The sequence below is a fragment of the Chrysemys picta genome, chromosome 5 (assembly GCF_011386835.1).
Source record: "Chrysemys picta bellii isolate R12L10 chromosome 5, ASM1138683v2, whole genome shotgun sequence".
Taxonomy (NCBI): Eukaryota; Metazoa; Chordata; order Testudines; family Emydidae; genus Chrysemys; species Chrysemys picta.
In genome coordinates, this window is record NC_088795.1 from 68,453,925 (window position 1) to 68,470,799 (window position 16,875).

Sequence of the window (16,875 nt, forward strand, 5' to 3'; positions counted from 1 at the left end):
GGCGTTCTCAGGAGGGGGCAGTCAGGGGACAAGAAGCAGGGTGGCTTAGATAAGCGGTGGGGTCCTAGGGGGCAGTTAGTGGCAGGGGTCCCAGGAGGGGGCAGTCAGGGGACAAGGAGCGGGGGGGGTTGGGGGTTCTGAGGGGGGCAATCAGGGGGTGGGAAGTGGGAGGGAGTGGATGTGGTGGGGCAGGGGCGGGGCTAGAGTGGGGCTCCTCCCCCCCCCGTGTCCTCATTTTTGCTTGTGGAAATATGGTAACCCTAATGAAACCCAGGGTGCCAAACCCAAGTGGTGATCTGCTCCAACCCTGTGTGCTAGGTAGCAAAGCCTGGTAGCGGGAGCTGGGCCTAGCTCTGCCCTGCAGTAGAGGGCTTGTTGTCCAACCCTGACCCCTTCCTCCCCATACCAGGCTGGGATTAGAGGTGGAGGGGGTACATCTGTGGGTTTTCTCTGTTCCCCCTTTACTACAGGATGGGGCACACATTGAATCAGGAGGCTACATCCACCCTTGCCCAGCTCAATCGCCCCCACAGGAGGGATATGCTTTCTCACTCCTTGCTAGAGGGCAAATCCCATTGATCACCATCTGCTATGTGTGGCATGGCCAGTGGGTCTTCGACTATGCAGATCCACTCACTGAATGTCGGGGGGGGGGGTTGTCTCAGCAGACTCAACAACCCCAATCATGCAGCTCTTGTATAGGTGATCTGTCACCCACTGGAGGATTCCTCCATCCTTCCTGACCATGACACAATTCCACTGCATGATGCTTGCATGGGTTGATAGGTATGGAGATGAAAGGTATTGATAGTTACAACACAGGCAACTGTAGTGCACATTTCCATACCTGCCAACATACCTGTTCTGGAGCAATCAGAACTACTAGTTTGAGATGTCATTACATTTCCACACCCATTCATTCAGATGAGGCAGCTAATAAGAAGCCCAATAAGGATTCCAACTAGTGCCAATTATTATGATGTTCTTGGAGATGTGGGTACTTTTCAATTAGTTTGAGTGCATTATTTTAGTTTAGCTTAAGTCAGTTAATTATTGACTTGTCAAATCAATATGGGGCAGTCTGAAACCAATTTAAGAGTTTCTATACGAGGGAATTGCATCAATTTAATGAAGAACATTTCTAAACTAATTTAGTTAAAATGATACAACTTTTGTTTGCAGATAAGACCCAAGGCCCCCTAACATTGCTCTGGCAGTAGTAAGTGTAAATGTAATTTATATCTACTTTAAGGCCTCTTTTTGCAGTGAAAGTAAGAGCAGTGGCCTTAGTGAAAATGAGACTCAGATTCAAACATATGAAGGAGGTATGAAATGCTTTTTACAGATTCAGACTAACACGGCTACCCCTCTGATACTTTACATTAGTTGGTAGCTGGAATTGTTCTTTTTTATTAATGAAGTTTGGCTTTTTATTATTTCAGTCTTGTACTGATAAATTCAGAGTAAGCCCAGATCCTCATTGGTATTTAGGCACCTAACTCCTATTGAAATCAAGGCCTGAGAGTCTGCAGATGGAGTATGTCTAGTAGTTAGACTAGGGAACAGAGAGTCAGGACTCTTAGATACTACTTCTAGATTTGCCCCTAATTTCTTGTGCCACTTTGGTTGTCACTTAAACGCTCTCTGCCTCAGTTTATCCATCCATAAAATGGGGATAATACATACCTCCTAAAACCATTGTGAAGTTTAATTCTACTTGACCATAGCCAAAAAGTGAGAACCAAAGTTTGGCTTAATAAATATTTGTAAAGTGCTTTGGGGATTTACATGTGCAGATAGATAGTATATGAATAAAAAAAAACTATTATTACATTAAGCAAGTGATCTATCACCATTTCAGATTCACTTGTTCACAGGTAGTAGCAGCAGCGTTTGTAGGTGCCTGTATCAGGCTTTTTTGCCACCCACACCCACCCACACCCACCCACACACACAAATCCCACTGTTACTACCAGTGGTTCAGATTAAACAGAAGCATCAATAGTCAGTGTGAGCCACTATGGACAGGAAACTGGTACCACTTTCGGTGACTTTTATGTTTTCTATGCCTATGAAAAAATTTAGGACTTGTTTTGTAAAAGCACAGAGCTCACAGCTCAACAGCTTTGGATTTGGATTCTGAATTTAGTATAGGTGTCATTTGAGCTGATGCCAATATATGCCAAGAAATATGAGAGATAATCAAAGAGATTAAGTGGTTTAGCACAGTTGTTCTAAAAGCTATGAACAAAGAAGATGAAATCCTGGGGCCTGATTCACCACTAGGTGACACAATATTTTTCCCCTTGTAAGTCCAATTTTATTAGAATTACAATAATATTTTTAGAAGCATTTCTTTTCATCCTTGCCTCCTTCAATAAAAGTTGCTTTTTACTTGGTATATTCTGATCCCAAGATGTAAGTATTTACATGTGTCTTTTACAATGTTTTAAGAAGAGAATATACCTATAATTCTTTTATAGAGATTCATGTCAGCAGCAAATTAAAATATACTAATACAGTAGCTAAGTAGCTGTCTGTTTTCCTATGCCAGTTCAGTGGAAAATTTGTGATACTAGCCCCAGATGGTCAAATAGTTAGAATTTGAGTCTATTCTCTAATCTACTAATGCACACTGCTGCATAATTTGAAGAATCTACTCAGGAGGTTGCACAGGGATATGGAATAGAGAATTTACATGGTGTAGCTTATTATGCAATTGCCTATCTGAGACCTGGTCTACAGTTAAAATTTAGATTGACCTAGTTATATCATTCAGAGGTGTGAAAAAATCACATTCTGGAGTACCGTAGTTAAGGTGACCTAACCCTTGGTGTAGAAGTGGCTAGGTTGAGGGAAGAATTATTCTGTTGACCTAGCTACCATCACTCAGGGAAGTGGATTACCTACTTTGACAGAAATATCCTTTCCATTGTTGCAGAAAACATATACACTATGGATTACAGCAGCATTGCTGCAACACCATGATGTAGAGATGCCCTTAGGTTGAATGGGTTATAAAAAAAGATGTCCTAAAACCTAGTGAATGTGCATCTATCAATATTGGCTTGAGTATGCAAAATTACATGGTATAATAAGTAATGTTTCCACTGAATGTAAACTGAAATAGTTCTTTCAATCAGTTATTAAAGAGTATATTTTGGAGATAGAATTAAAAGTTTATTGTAAACTTTTCACACAAAAGTAAACATTTCTTGTACATACTACAGGTTATCTCGTGTTTCCAAAAACTGCAACTGTTGTTAAGAGCAGTTCAGGGTTGGTTGGTTTGTTTCAATCAGTTTATCTAAAGCACCAATCTTTGTAGTATCTATCCTATTCTATTCTGGTTCTTATACCACACCCATCACCATTGTATCTAGGTGTAATTACTGATTTACCAGCCTTGTAGATAATTAAACTGGGACAGCCTACAGTGATATAAATTAGGCAGACTCTCTCTTCTGCTCCATCCCTGTTGTACCGGTTCATTCACCTGCACGTCCCCCAATGTAATATATGCCAGCAATGCCCCTCTGCTATGTACATCGGCCAAACTGGACAGTCCCTACGTAAAAGGATAAATGGACACAAATCAGATATTAGGAATGGCAATATACAAAAACCTGTAGGAGAACACTTCAACCTCCCTGGCCACACAATAGCAGATTTAAAGGTAGCCATCCTGCAACAAAAAAAGTTCAGGACCAGACTTCAAAGAGAAACTGCTGAGCTTTAGTTCATCTGCAAATTTGACACCATCAACTCAGGATTAGACGAAGACTGTGAATGGCTAGCCAACTACAAAAGCAGTTTCTTCTCCCTTGGTGTTCACACCTCCACTGCTAGAAGAGGCCCTCATCCTCCCTGATTGAACTAACCTCGTTATCTCTAGCCTGACTCACTCTTGCTTGCATATTTATTCCTGCCTCTGGAAATTTCCACGACATGCATCCGAAGAAGTGGGTATTCACCCACGAAAGCTCATGCTCCAATACGTCTGTTAGTCTATAAGGTGCCACAGGACTCTTTGCTGCTTTTACAGATCCAGACTAACACGGCTACCCCTTTGATACTTAACTCTAGCAAATGTCGCCTGCAAATGTTGTCACCTGAATGTTAGTAACCTATCTTCCCTAATAGGGATTGTCCCAGTGTTAGGGAGTCAACTATTAGTTGTACCCAGCTCCTGTACCCACCTCCCTTGCAGCCTTTACTGCAGGGGGTGCATTGGTAATAGTGAACGGTCTGTTGAGGGCAAGGAAGAATAAAGAGGTGGCCTGAGTGTTCTACTATGACTATCCTCACTCGGCAGACAGTTCTTTAGGGACTGCTGTCAACTGACAAAGGTTAGAGAATCCCCCAGGGTCTGCCCTGGCCAGGGCCTCTTCTAAATAACCAACGATTCCAATCCTTCTTATATGATTAAAAATCTAACAGGTTATTCCAAACACACATTTACCCAATTCTTTTCTATTGTATCTACTGTTCCTTTTGTGTTCATACCTCTGTTCATAGACTCCAAAATTATATTCACTAAGCACACAGCTGAATGTTCACCCTCAAGATCATTTGTCTATATTCTCTTTTCCTATTTTTGTCCCTAACTTCATTGCCTGTTCTTGCTCTTTGTACACTGAATTGTATATGCCGCATGTCAGCAATTGCTCCTGACCCACAAAAGCTTTCTAAATTTGGCTGCCTGTCTTCTCTACTGACTGATCCCCAAATATCATATCATCTGCAAATGGTGTTTCCTGAATCCAAATTATATGTAAATAGAACAAAATTAGCCCCAGTACTGATCCTTTCAGCACTCCACATCACTTTTCATAATTTTTAGCTGTTTCCACTTATTATTATTTTTTGTTTTCAGATGAGTTCACTACACATTTGAGTCCATACTGCTGATGACTTTGTACTCCCTTTATTGTCACATGCCACATTCTGCTATTATAATTAAACAAAATTTCCCTTCAAACATTTATTCACTGACCACTGGATGGCACTATAATGATTTGTGAAAAATAGTAATTTTAATTGATTGCACTTATTTATTACTGAGTTTAAACACACACACATATGTATATACTCTTTTACCTTCAGTATAGTACAGAAAGTTATATTTATTTTCTGCATTGCTAATAAAGATGGTTAAAACAGTGCTAACAAAATGCTATCTTAATGAAACTCCAGAGGAGCTAGCGAACAGGGCTGTTTTGCAAGGGAGTTTTAGAGAGGAAGTGTGAGAGCCAGATACAGATGATTAACATTCTCTGAATTTAGGCTAATTAATCCCCACCAAAAAGGTTGAAGGAGTAAAAAGAGTGTAGGCAGTCCAGCAGCAGAGTGGGGGCTATCCAGTTTATTGCACCCAATGCAGCATGTCTGATTACCTGCCATGTGGCCAGGTGGTGTATGTGTGCTATTCAGTGCAAGGAGCTCATGGCCCTCAGAGACCAAGTATGGGCTCAGGAGACCAGAGTGGCTGAACTGGAGAAGCTGCAGGAGACAGAGAAGTACATATAACAGATTTTCTGGGACACAGTAGCGTGGTCCCACCCCCAATCTGACATCTTCTGTTCTCTTGAGGAGGATGAAATTCTCAGGGAACTGGAGCAGAGGGTAACAATCTTATAGTTGGAACCCTCCTTCCAGATGATTTCATGATATCCTCTCGCATTGAGGATACCTCTCTGGGGGAGGGAAACCCAGTTATTAGGAAGAGACAGGTAAAAGTAACAGGGGATTGGATCATCAGAAATATAGATAGCTGGGTTTGTGATGAGTGTGAGAACCACACAGTGAATTGTCTGTGGGGTGCCAAGGTTGTGGATCTCTCAAGACATCTAGATAAGCTTATGTGCAGTGCTAGGGAAGAGCTGGTGGTTGTGGTACACATAGATACCAATGACATAGGAAAAGGTAGGAGAGAAGTCCTGGAGGCCAAATTTAGGCTGCTAGGTAAGAGATTAAAGTCCAGGACCTCCATGGTAGCATTCTCTGAAATGCTTCCAGTTCCACAGGGTCAGTTAGACAGGCAGAACTGCAGGGTTTCAATGTGTTGATGAGACAATGATGTAGAGTGGAGGGTTTTAGGTTTATTAGGAACTGGGGAACCTTTTGGGAAAGAAGGTGCATATACAGGAAGGATGGGCTCCACCTAAACCAAAATAGAACCCAATTGCTGGCATGTAAGCATAAAAAGGTTGTAGAGGAGTTTTTTAAACTAAGGGCTGGGGGAAAGCTAACAGGTGCCAAGGGAGCACGTTGTTCGGACAGAGACATCCTGTAGGGGAGGCTCTATTAATGGAGATTCTCTATATCCTAGTAAAGGGGACAGGATAGAAGGTGATAAAATACAGGTAGGAACTGAAGAGAAATAGTCAAATGTAAAAGAGTCCCATTCAATTACATCACATAATGGCAGACAACTAAAAAGTGACAAATTTTATAAGTGTACACAAATGCTAGAAGTCTAAATACTAAGGGTACGTCTTCACTACCCGCCATATCGGCGGGTAGCAATCAATTTATCCGGGATCGATATATCGCGTCTCGTTAAGACGCGATATATCGATCCCCAAACGCACTCATTGTCGACTCCGGAATTCCACCAGAGCGAGCGGCAGTAGCGCAGTCGATGAGGGAGCCACAGCCGTCGATCCCACGCCATGTGGACCCCAGGTAATTCGATCTAAGATACTTCGACTTGCATATCTTAGATCGATCCCCCCCCATTGTAGACCAGCCCTCAGATAGGAGAACTTGAGTGCCTGGTGTTAAATGAAGATATTGATATAAAAGGCATCACAGAGACCTGTGGAGGAACAATGATAATCAGTGGGACACGGTAATACCACAATACAAAATATATAGAAATGACAGAGTAGGTCATACTGGTGGGCGAGTGGCACTATATGTGAAAGAAAGCATAGAGTCAAATACAGTAAAAACTTTAAATTAATCAAACTATATCATAGAATATCTATGTATAGAAATTCCATGCTTGAATTCTACAAGTACAGCAGTAAGGATATACTATTGGCCACATGACCAGGATCGTGATGGTGATTGTGAAATGCTCCAGGAGATTAGAGAGGCTGTAAAAATAGAAAACTCAATAATAAGAGGGGATTTCAACTATCCCCATATTGACTGCATACATGTCGCCTCAAGATGGGATGCTGAGATAAAGTTTCTTGACACTTTAAATGACTGCTTCTTGGAGCAGCTAGTCCTGGAACTCACAAGAGGAGAGGCAATTCTTGATTTAGTCCTAAGTGGAGCACAGGCTCTGGTCCAAGAGGTGAATATAGCTACATCACTCAACAGTGACCATAATATAATTGTATTTAACATCATTGGGGGAGGGGGGGGGAAGGAAATACTAAAGAAGCCCACCACCATAGTATTTATCTTTAGAAAGGGGAACCACACAAAAATAAGGAAGCTAGTTAAATGGAAATTAAAAGCTACAGTCACAAGAGTGAAATTGCCTGCAAGCTGCATGGAAACTTTTAAAAAACACCATAATAGAGATGCAAAATCAGTGTATAACCCAAATTAAAAAGCATAGTAAGAGGACCAAAAAAGTGCCAGCATAGCTAAATAACAAAGTAAAAGAATCAATTAGAGGCAAAACGGCATCCTTTAAAAATTAGAAGTCAAATCCTACTGAGGAAAATAGAAAGGAGCATAAACTCTGGCAAGTCGAAGTGTAAAAGTACAAGTAGGCGGGCCAAAAAGGAGCAACTAGCAAAGGACAGAAAAACTAACAGCATTTCTTTTTTAAGTTCATCAGAAGCAGGAACACTTCCAAACAATCAGTGGTGCCACTGGATGATCAGGGTGCTAAAGGGGCATTCAAGGAAGACCAGGAAGATAAGGCTATTGTGGAGAAGCTAAATGAATTCTTTGCATTGGTCTTCACTGCAGAGGGTCTGAGGGAGTTTCCCACACCTGAGCTATTTTTTTTAGGTGACAAATCTGAGGAATTGTCCCAGACTGAGGTGTCAATAGAGGAGGTTTTGGAACAAACCGATAAAAAGTAATAAGTCACCATGACCAGATGGGCATTCACCCAGGAGTTCTGAGGGAACTCAAATATGAGATTGCAGAATTTTTAACTGTTGTATGTAACCTAGCACTTAAATCAACTTCTGTACCAGATGACTGGAAGATAGCTAATGAGACACCAATTTATAAAAGAGGCTCCAGAGGTGATCCTGGCAATGACAGTCTAGTAAGTGTAACTTCAGTACCAGGTAAATTGGTTGAAACGATAGTAAAGAACAGAATTACCAGACACTTAGGGCTAGTATACACTGGCAATGCAAAAGCGCTGCCGCGGCAGCGCTTTAACCTGCCTTGTGTGGTTGCGGCACAGCGCTGAGAGAGAGCTCTCCCAGCACTCTAAAAGACCAGCTCAACGAGGGGTGTAGCTCCCAGTCCTGGGGCACTGTTTACATTGATGCTTTACAGCGCTGCAACTTGCTGTGCTCAGTGGGGGGTGTTTTTTCACACCCCTGAGCGAGAAAGTTGCAGCGCTGTTAATTGCCCCAAAATGAACATGCTTTGTTGGGGAAGAGTCAACATGGCTTTTGTAAAGAGAAATCATGCCTCAACAATCTATTAGAATTCTTCAAGGGGGTCAACAAACATGTGGACAAGGGTGATCCAGTGGATATAGTGACTTGGACTTTCAGAAAGCCTTTGACAAGGTCTCTCACCATAGGCTCTTAAGCAAAGTAAGCAATCATGGGATAAAAGGGAAGGTCCTCGTATGGATCAGTAACTGGTTAAAAGACAGGAAACAAAGGGTTGGAATAAATGGTCAGTTTTCAGAATGGAGAGAAGTAAATAGCTATGTCCCCCAGGGGTCTGTACTGAAACCAGTGCTGTTCAACATATTGATAAATGGTCTGCAAAAAAGGGTAAACAGTGAGGTCGCAAAATTTTCAGATCATAAAAACTTACTCAATATAGTTAAGTCCAAAGCAGACTTTGAAGAGTTACAAAGGGATCTTACAAAACTAAGTGACTGGGCAACAAAATGGCAGATGAAATTCAATGTTGATAAATACAAAGTGATGCACGTTGAAATCATAATCCCAGCTATGCATACAAAATGTTGGAGTCTAAGTTACCTGTTACCACTCGAAAGAGATCTTAGAGTCATTGTGAATAGTTCTTTGAAAACATTCACTCAATGTGCAGCAGCAATCAAAAAAAACTAACGAAGTTAGGAACCATTAGGACAAGAATAGATAATAAGACACTAAATATCATATTGTCACTATATAAATCCATGGTACACCCACACCTTGAATACTGTGTGCATTTCTGGTCACCCATCTCAAAAAAGATATATTAGAATTGGAAAAAGTACAGAGAAGGGCAACAAAAATGATTAGGGGATGGAACAACTTCCATATGAGGAGAAATTAAAAAGACTGGGACTTTTGAGCTTGGAAAAGAGGCGACTAAGATGTGGTATAATAGAGGTCTATAAAATCATGACTGGTGTGGAGAAAGTGAATAAGGAAGTCTTATTTACCCATTCACATAAAACAAGAACCAGGGGTCATCCAATGAAATTAATAGGCAGCAGGTTTAAAACAAACAAATGGAAGTACGTGAATCGGCCAACTGGGGAGCCAGCCCCAACCCTGTGGGACAGGATCTGCCACTACAGGTGAGTGCAGTGTGGGCTTGCTCTCCAACCCACCCCGGCTCCTCTTCAGTGTGTGTGTGTGTGTGGGGGGGGGGGCTGTGCCTGTGAGCGAGAGCCACACGGAGCCGCTTGCACGCCTCCGCCTAGGAGCTGGACCTGCTGCTGGCCGCTTCTGGGGTGCAGTGTGGTCCGTGGTGCCAGGACAGGCAGGAAGCCTGCCTTAGCACCCCCGCTACCCCGCTTACTGGGAGTCTCCCGAGGTAAGCCAGCACCCCAATCCCCTGCCCCAGCCCTGAGCCCCCCCCAAATCTGGATCCCCCTCCTGCATACCAAACCCCTCATCCCCAGCCCCACCCCAGAGCCTGCACCCAGCCCTGAGCCCAGAGCCCTGACCCCCTCCCGCACCCCAACCCCCTGCCCCAGCCCAGAGCCCCTTACCACACCTTGAACCCCTCATTCCCAGCCCCACGCAACAGCCCTCATCCCCATACCCCAAACCTCTGCCCCATCCCTGAGCCCCACCCACACCTCATCCCCAGCTCCGTTGGATCACAGGCATCAACAATTTTCTTCAACTGTATCGCCAGAAAAAAAGTTTGAAAACCACTCCACTAGTTTATTCCCCTTCTCCTTTATCTTCTACACATATTTTCCTGCTCTCCCCTTGAACATTTTCCTACTGGAAGGTCCTTCTCAGCCCTGTCCATGTTGTTGGCTGACTGGTTCTCTGCTCCCTGGGAGATTTCCAGCCTCTGCAAAGAATCCATTTCAGGGTTTACACTGTATTCTGGAACAAGAAGCTGGGAGTTTTGTTAGTGCTGGACAGATACCCATAGGATACCAAGATGGTAAATAAAGGAGGCAATAGTTAGAAATGTCCGTGTTGATCCTGCAATTAACTCTGCATGCAGATCCCTGTAGCTCAGCTTTCATGCAGGAGTTTGCCTGTGCAGAACCTATTGAAGGATTGGTTCAGTAGTGTTTTAAGGATGACATGCAGTGAGAAAAAGTAGGCTTGTCCCCTTTTTGCTAATTTATGATGGATAAAGAAGCCTTGAAAGGTTTTTGTCAAAATGCAGAAAAATTTTCATTAGGAAGAATCTTCCTAAACAAAACTATAATAAACACATTGAGTTACATAAAACATCCAGAGCAAAATCCAGGAAAATAAATTAAGCAATAATAAAAAAATTATAATGAATAGTCTAACAGTTAGCAAGGTATGGTGAGGTATTTTTTTCATCGTCAGCTGTGCAGCCTCTCTCACTCACACAGTTTTCCACCAGGATGTTACTTGCGGTAGCATCTTATGTTGTTTCCTCTTACAAGGGCCCTGCAGAATGATATAAATAGCTGGGACTTTTAATAGCTCAACTGACAACAATAAAACATTAAATATAACTTCCACATTGGTCTCTTCTTTCCATATGAAGATGCCTGCGTAATCTATCTGTCTATATTAGATATATTGCTAAGGCTTCTAACCCCATGGTAGCTAAGTACTGTGCAACAATTAAGAGGCATTGCAAGTTCAGGGTGCCAGCATTCCTTTGGAACTACCTACCCCACTTATGGGTGGACAAAGGGTGTTACAAGGCAGACCTAAGTGGAGTACTGAGTCTCATCAATTTCTAGAAAGCATTCTGTTAAATATTTCTTCAGATAAGTAAATCATTCAATTCCCTTTATAATAAACGTCTTCAAGAATCAAGTTGTTGCCTAAAAGGTTTTGTAAAGGGTCCAAATATGAGCCCATATGTGAACCCTCTGATCAGACCGAATCCCCAAAAAATCCAAACACTTTATTTAAGGGAATTATCTTGTAACGGTTAGAGAAGCCTTAAAAGCAATTGCTCTGTCATGACAATTTTACATTGTTGGGGTTATGGTACAATTATTTTTACTTTTACAGCTCTGAGCGGAGACCTAGAAGGTGTGTGTGGGGGAACAAAATGGGCAGTTTGCAATAAGCCTCCTGTTTGAGTAGGCCTCCGAACCAGAGTGGTGCTATGCACAGCATGCAATGCCCCCATGCACAGCATCGCAATGCCACTCACTGAAATTTGGCCCTGTGGCCCCTCATCATGATTGAGGGACCACTGGGCCAAATCTGAGTGGCACTTCAACCCCGTGTGAGAGGTTGCAATGCCTGGACCAGGGAGCCAGCCCCAACCCTGTGAGACAGCATCTGCCACTGCAGGGTGAGTGCAGTGTGGGCTTGCTCTCCAACCCACCCCGGCCCCTCTTCAGTGGTAATTTTTTTTTGGAAGGGTGGGGGAGGCCTCAATTTCAGATTTTGCTCTGGGCCCCCATAAACCTCTGCATGACCCTGGTTCTGCATGCTGCCCTTCAAAAATGTGCTCATATTCAAAGAAAACATTATAGAAAGAATCAAGCTTTCTAAAAGTTAAACTAACACGAAAGATTAAAAATGGAGCCTGAAGAGAGTGAAAAGGAAATGAATACTGCAAAAGAATGAAACATGTGGCTGAATTGGAAATGTGAAGTGGTTCATATAATGTTTCAATTCTGTCTTGTTAATAAGGGGCAGAATCAGACTACTCTGCTACACCCAGGGCCAGCTCCAGGCACCAGCTTGTCAAGCAGGTGCTTGGGGTGGCCGCTCTGGAGACGGGCAGCACATCCAGGTATTCGGCGACAATTCGGCGGACGGTTCCTCACTCCGCCTGGGAGCGAAGGACCTCCCGCTGAATTGCCGCCGCAGATCGCGATCGCGGCTTTTTGTTTGTTTGTTTTGGCTGCTTGGGGCAGCCAAAACCCTGGAGCCGGCTCTGGCTACACCCTAACAAAGTGGAAAAGTTTTAGTGTGTACATTTAGGAGTTATGAAACTGAGTGGGTCACCACTGTCTTAGCACAATGTAGAAGACAGCAGCTTAAGCTTCCACACATCATTCAATGATTAGATAGCCTGATGAGGTCCCTTTAACTATGGATTGGCTGGATGCAATTAGGTCATGTGACCCAGTGAGACTAAGAATGCTCTGCCCTGGCAGAGTGAGTTCTATACCAGTTCACTTTCTGTATGGGGAAACCTGAAGGTCTGATGTAACAGGGAATTGTACTAATCTAATATACTGAAGCAAGAGTGGCTTATGTAACACCTATATATATATGCTATACTGAACAGAATGGAAGGAACACTGTTAAATCTGCACTTCAGAAAGCATTATTGCTAGCATTATTTCTAGTCCACTCGCTACAGATTGCCTAGCAAGCAGATTTTGCAACAGCTCTTTCAAAGCTGTAGCAAGCAGCCTGTCTTCTGCTAATATGCAAACATTTCTGGGTACCTCATGAGCAGGGGTAGCTTCAAAACTGTGTGGTGTTCAAAATTTAGACTGTAAAAAGGAGCTTGATTAGTACAAATGTTTCAATTTTTTTTTAAAAACTCCAATGGAAATTTGTTAATCCCTTCCCCTCAAATGTTCCCTTGCACTGTTAGCAAATTAACTATCCCAGCATGGTAACAGAGTGGAAGCAAAAATGATTCCAGTGGCTTTCATTGTTGAAGTGGAGAGGAATTTTTAAGATTAACAAACATAGTCAAAAATAAATTGTACACCTCTACCTCGATATAACACTGTCCTCAGGAGCCAAAAAATCTTACCTCGTTATAGGTGAAACCGCGTTATATCGAACTTGCTTTGATCCACTGGAGTGCGCAGCCCCGCCCCCCCAGAACATAGCTTTACCATGTTATATCTGAATTCATGTTATACCGGGTTGCGTTATATCGGGGTAGAGGTATATTTTTAAATTGCTTTTAGTCTTAATAATCTCAGGTGTTATTAGAAACATAGGTAAAGATTGTTGTATCCCTTTATTTATTCTTCACTCAAGTGGCATCTAACATTTTCTTCCTAGGATGTGTTCCTCTAATGCACCCATTCACTTTTTTTACAAAAAGATTTTTTAGAATTAGTAAGCCTTGGTCATTTGGTGGGAGACTGATTCATTTTGGATTAATTTTAAAGCAGATATTACTCTTTCACTCTGAAGGATTTTGTTTTTACAGACACACTTAAAACCTCTCAGGCTTCTTAAAACCTCCCTCATCTTGTCCATTCTGAGATGCAGCATTATTTCCATTACATTCTTTTCTCTGTGTGACCTAGAGGTAAATGTCAGTGGTTTAAGTAGGATAAAGTCTCCTGGAATCCTCCAGGTTGAAAGCAGCTATGCATAGTATCTTGGGTTTCTGACAGCTGTTTGAATTAAAAATAACCTATGTATGATTTTTTAAAACAGATTTATGCCTTTTTTTTGCTTCTTTATGATGTATCACATAAAAAAATACTGTAAAAGAGCATTAAAGTTGCAAGTCAAGCATTCAAAAAATTAGGAAATGCCATAATTAAGGGGAAAATCGTATGTGATTACATAATTAAACACTATCATAATGCATACACACAGGAAGGCTGAATGAAGATTGCCCAGGGAACCCTTAATTATGGCATTTCCTAACTTTTCAGTGCTTGATTTTTGCAACCATAACATTCTTTTAATGTAGTTTATTGATGTAACAGCAATATCAATCATTAATAAAAATAACCTTAATTGAAGGACTGGTGTGTTAAATATTTTTAAATGACCTCCTTTCTCCAAAATGTTAATTAGGCATTGAAATGAAATAAGTGTTAACAAAAATAAGTTTTAAATAGACTGACTAAAAGTCCCTGACCCTTTCAAATGCTTAATTTTCATTCTCAACTCTTGTAATGCGATCATATCACTAGTTCTCCAGATTCCATAGAGACCTTTAGAATAGGCAAAACATGACTTTCTAAGCTAAAGAGGAAACTCCCTGTTGTTGAGAAAATCTTTTCAGACCTTCTTTATCATAAAAAAGCAAAAGAAGGGTATAAGTCCAGTATTTTCGGGTTTTAGTACACTTTTAAAACACAAAAAGCCTGATTTTCAGCTACACTAAGATCCTTTACACTACTCTGCCACATTGGTGTAAAGTACCCTTAGTGTAATTGAGAATCGAGCTCTAACTCAATACTGAATGAACTAACTGTTGCTTGAATTTCCTTAGGAGCTGACCACTTACATCTCCCATTGATTTCCAACTCAAAGTGTGGATGATGCTCAGCACCTTTGGAAATCAAGCCTTATGTGGTGACATATACAACTATCTATGGTATTTACATGATCCCCATTACTGTAGTATCTGAACGTCACCAAGCCTTTACTCTATTTATCCCCATAACATCCCTAGGATGTAGGAAGGTGCAATTATCCCATTTTACAGATGGAGAATTGAGGCAGAGAAAGAGTAAGTCTTAAGGTCACACAGGATGTCTATGGCAAAGCAGGAAACTGAACTAAGGTTTCCCGAGTTCCAAGCTAGTGCCCTCACCATTTGATTATCTTTAGTCTTGTTCTAGAATACACCAATTCCAGTGTAAATCCTGAGATGGATTCTCTGGAGAAAGGAGAGGAAGGTTTGTCTTTTTCTTTTGTTGTTCCAAACTTTTGAGAGGGATTTCTCTCCAGACATTGTCGTTCTTTCACTTACACAGCACCACTTAAGTACACAATGCTTTACAAGCAAGTGAAAGCAATGATATAATCTAAACACACATTAAAACAATAAATAATACAAATGATTTGCTATTGGCTGTTTCTTACTGCATGATCTAATGGTATATGTGTGTAGCTCTGGGTTTTATTTCTGGATCTACCACTGACTCCTGTAAGTCAGTTTCAAAGGGGGCCATTTAGGCACACAGTAGGGAATTAGAGTGCTCTGTTTTGGATGCTGTTACAGCAAGAAAAGCTTTCAAAGTTGAGGGTGAGTGTTTGAGAAGTTCTGAAAATTCAACTCTGGGCTCTCTAGCTGTCTGAACCTGCATGATCTGATGCTTGATGAGTACTCAGGTTCAGGGATTTTCAAAAGGCAGCTGTTTCACTAGGCTAGGATACTCAGCCTCTGGCAGACTAATCTGTTACCAAGTGCCAGAGTTCCTGAACTCTTCATGATCTCCAACACTCAGCAGCAAGTCCAACAGGCTATTAGCCTTTTTAAGTTCTGTTTGAACACTTTTATGGATGTCATAATTCAGGAACCTCTTGTTTAGTTCATTTCAAATGTTGTAGAAAACTTCCCTCTTAACTCCAGAAGTTATGCACCAATTTTGAGACAGAGCCGACTTTGCGGGGACAGATCAAACACACATAGTCTACTGAGGGCCGTTGTGCCACCCAGAGCGACCATGGCTGATGGTATCGCACCAGGTGTCATGTAGTAAAGTTCCCAGATCCAGCTCACTCCTGCAAAGCCAGGAATCTCTGGGACAACCCTGTGGGTGTCACCAGGTAGGTTCAGGGAAGGCACCCCTTCACACGTCAATGGAGAGTTTGAGGGTACAGTGTGCTGTAGTGTTTTAGTCCATCCTTGTGACATGGATGAAAAACATGCAATGATACTTTTGCATATAGTGAGCAATTGAAGGAAGGCCAGATCTTTGCAAGACTGTGACATTTCGCACAAAGTCAAACCATTTGGCACTGACAATGCATATGGAATGCCTCTAGCCTCTGTAAGTCTGCCTGAAGAGGGTTCAGGTTTCTGACCCATATAGCAATACAGGTAGTACACAGGTTTGATAGATCCTGAACTTTGTCTCAGTGCAAAGACATTTTTGTGTTCATAAGTAAGATATGGACTTCATGCAGGAAATGGTGAGACCTATTTGTCAAAGCCCGTCTGTTTTGCTGTGACCATTTGAACTCTGTTTGCGGTCTAATTAGATAAACTCATCAACTCTCCACAGTATGCAACCCCACCTTCACGGGAGGTTCGGGTGACCTACCTCCAAGGTTCTGGACCTTGGTCTTCTGCCATGAGATATTCAACACCATAGTGCAGGCAGTGTCTTGAAAGCTTTGGAGGGTGGGTCTGAAATTGTCTGAATTCTGCATGAAAAAGGCACCGACCAAAACTTTGCTGATGACGCTAAACTCTTCTTGACCAAACTTGATTGTAATGTATGGAGCAGCAAATATTACTATCCAGTTGATAGCTTGACAGAATAGTACTGGCACAAGAATGCATCCCTGCTGCACACCTAAGGTTGTGCAGAAACACAGTGAGGGCCAGGAACCAGCGCCTACTCTCCCACCAATACAGGTGTGAAGATCGTGCATTAGAGTTAGCAGAATATTTGGAACA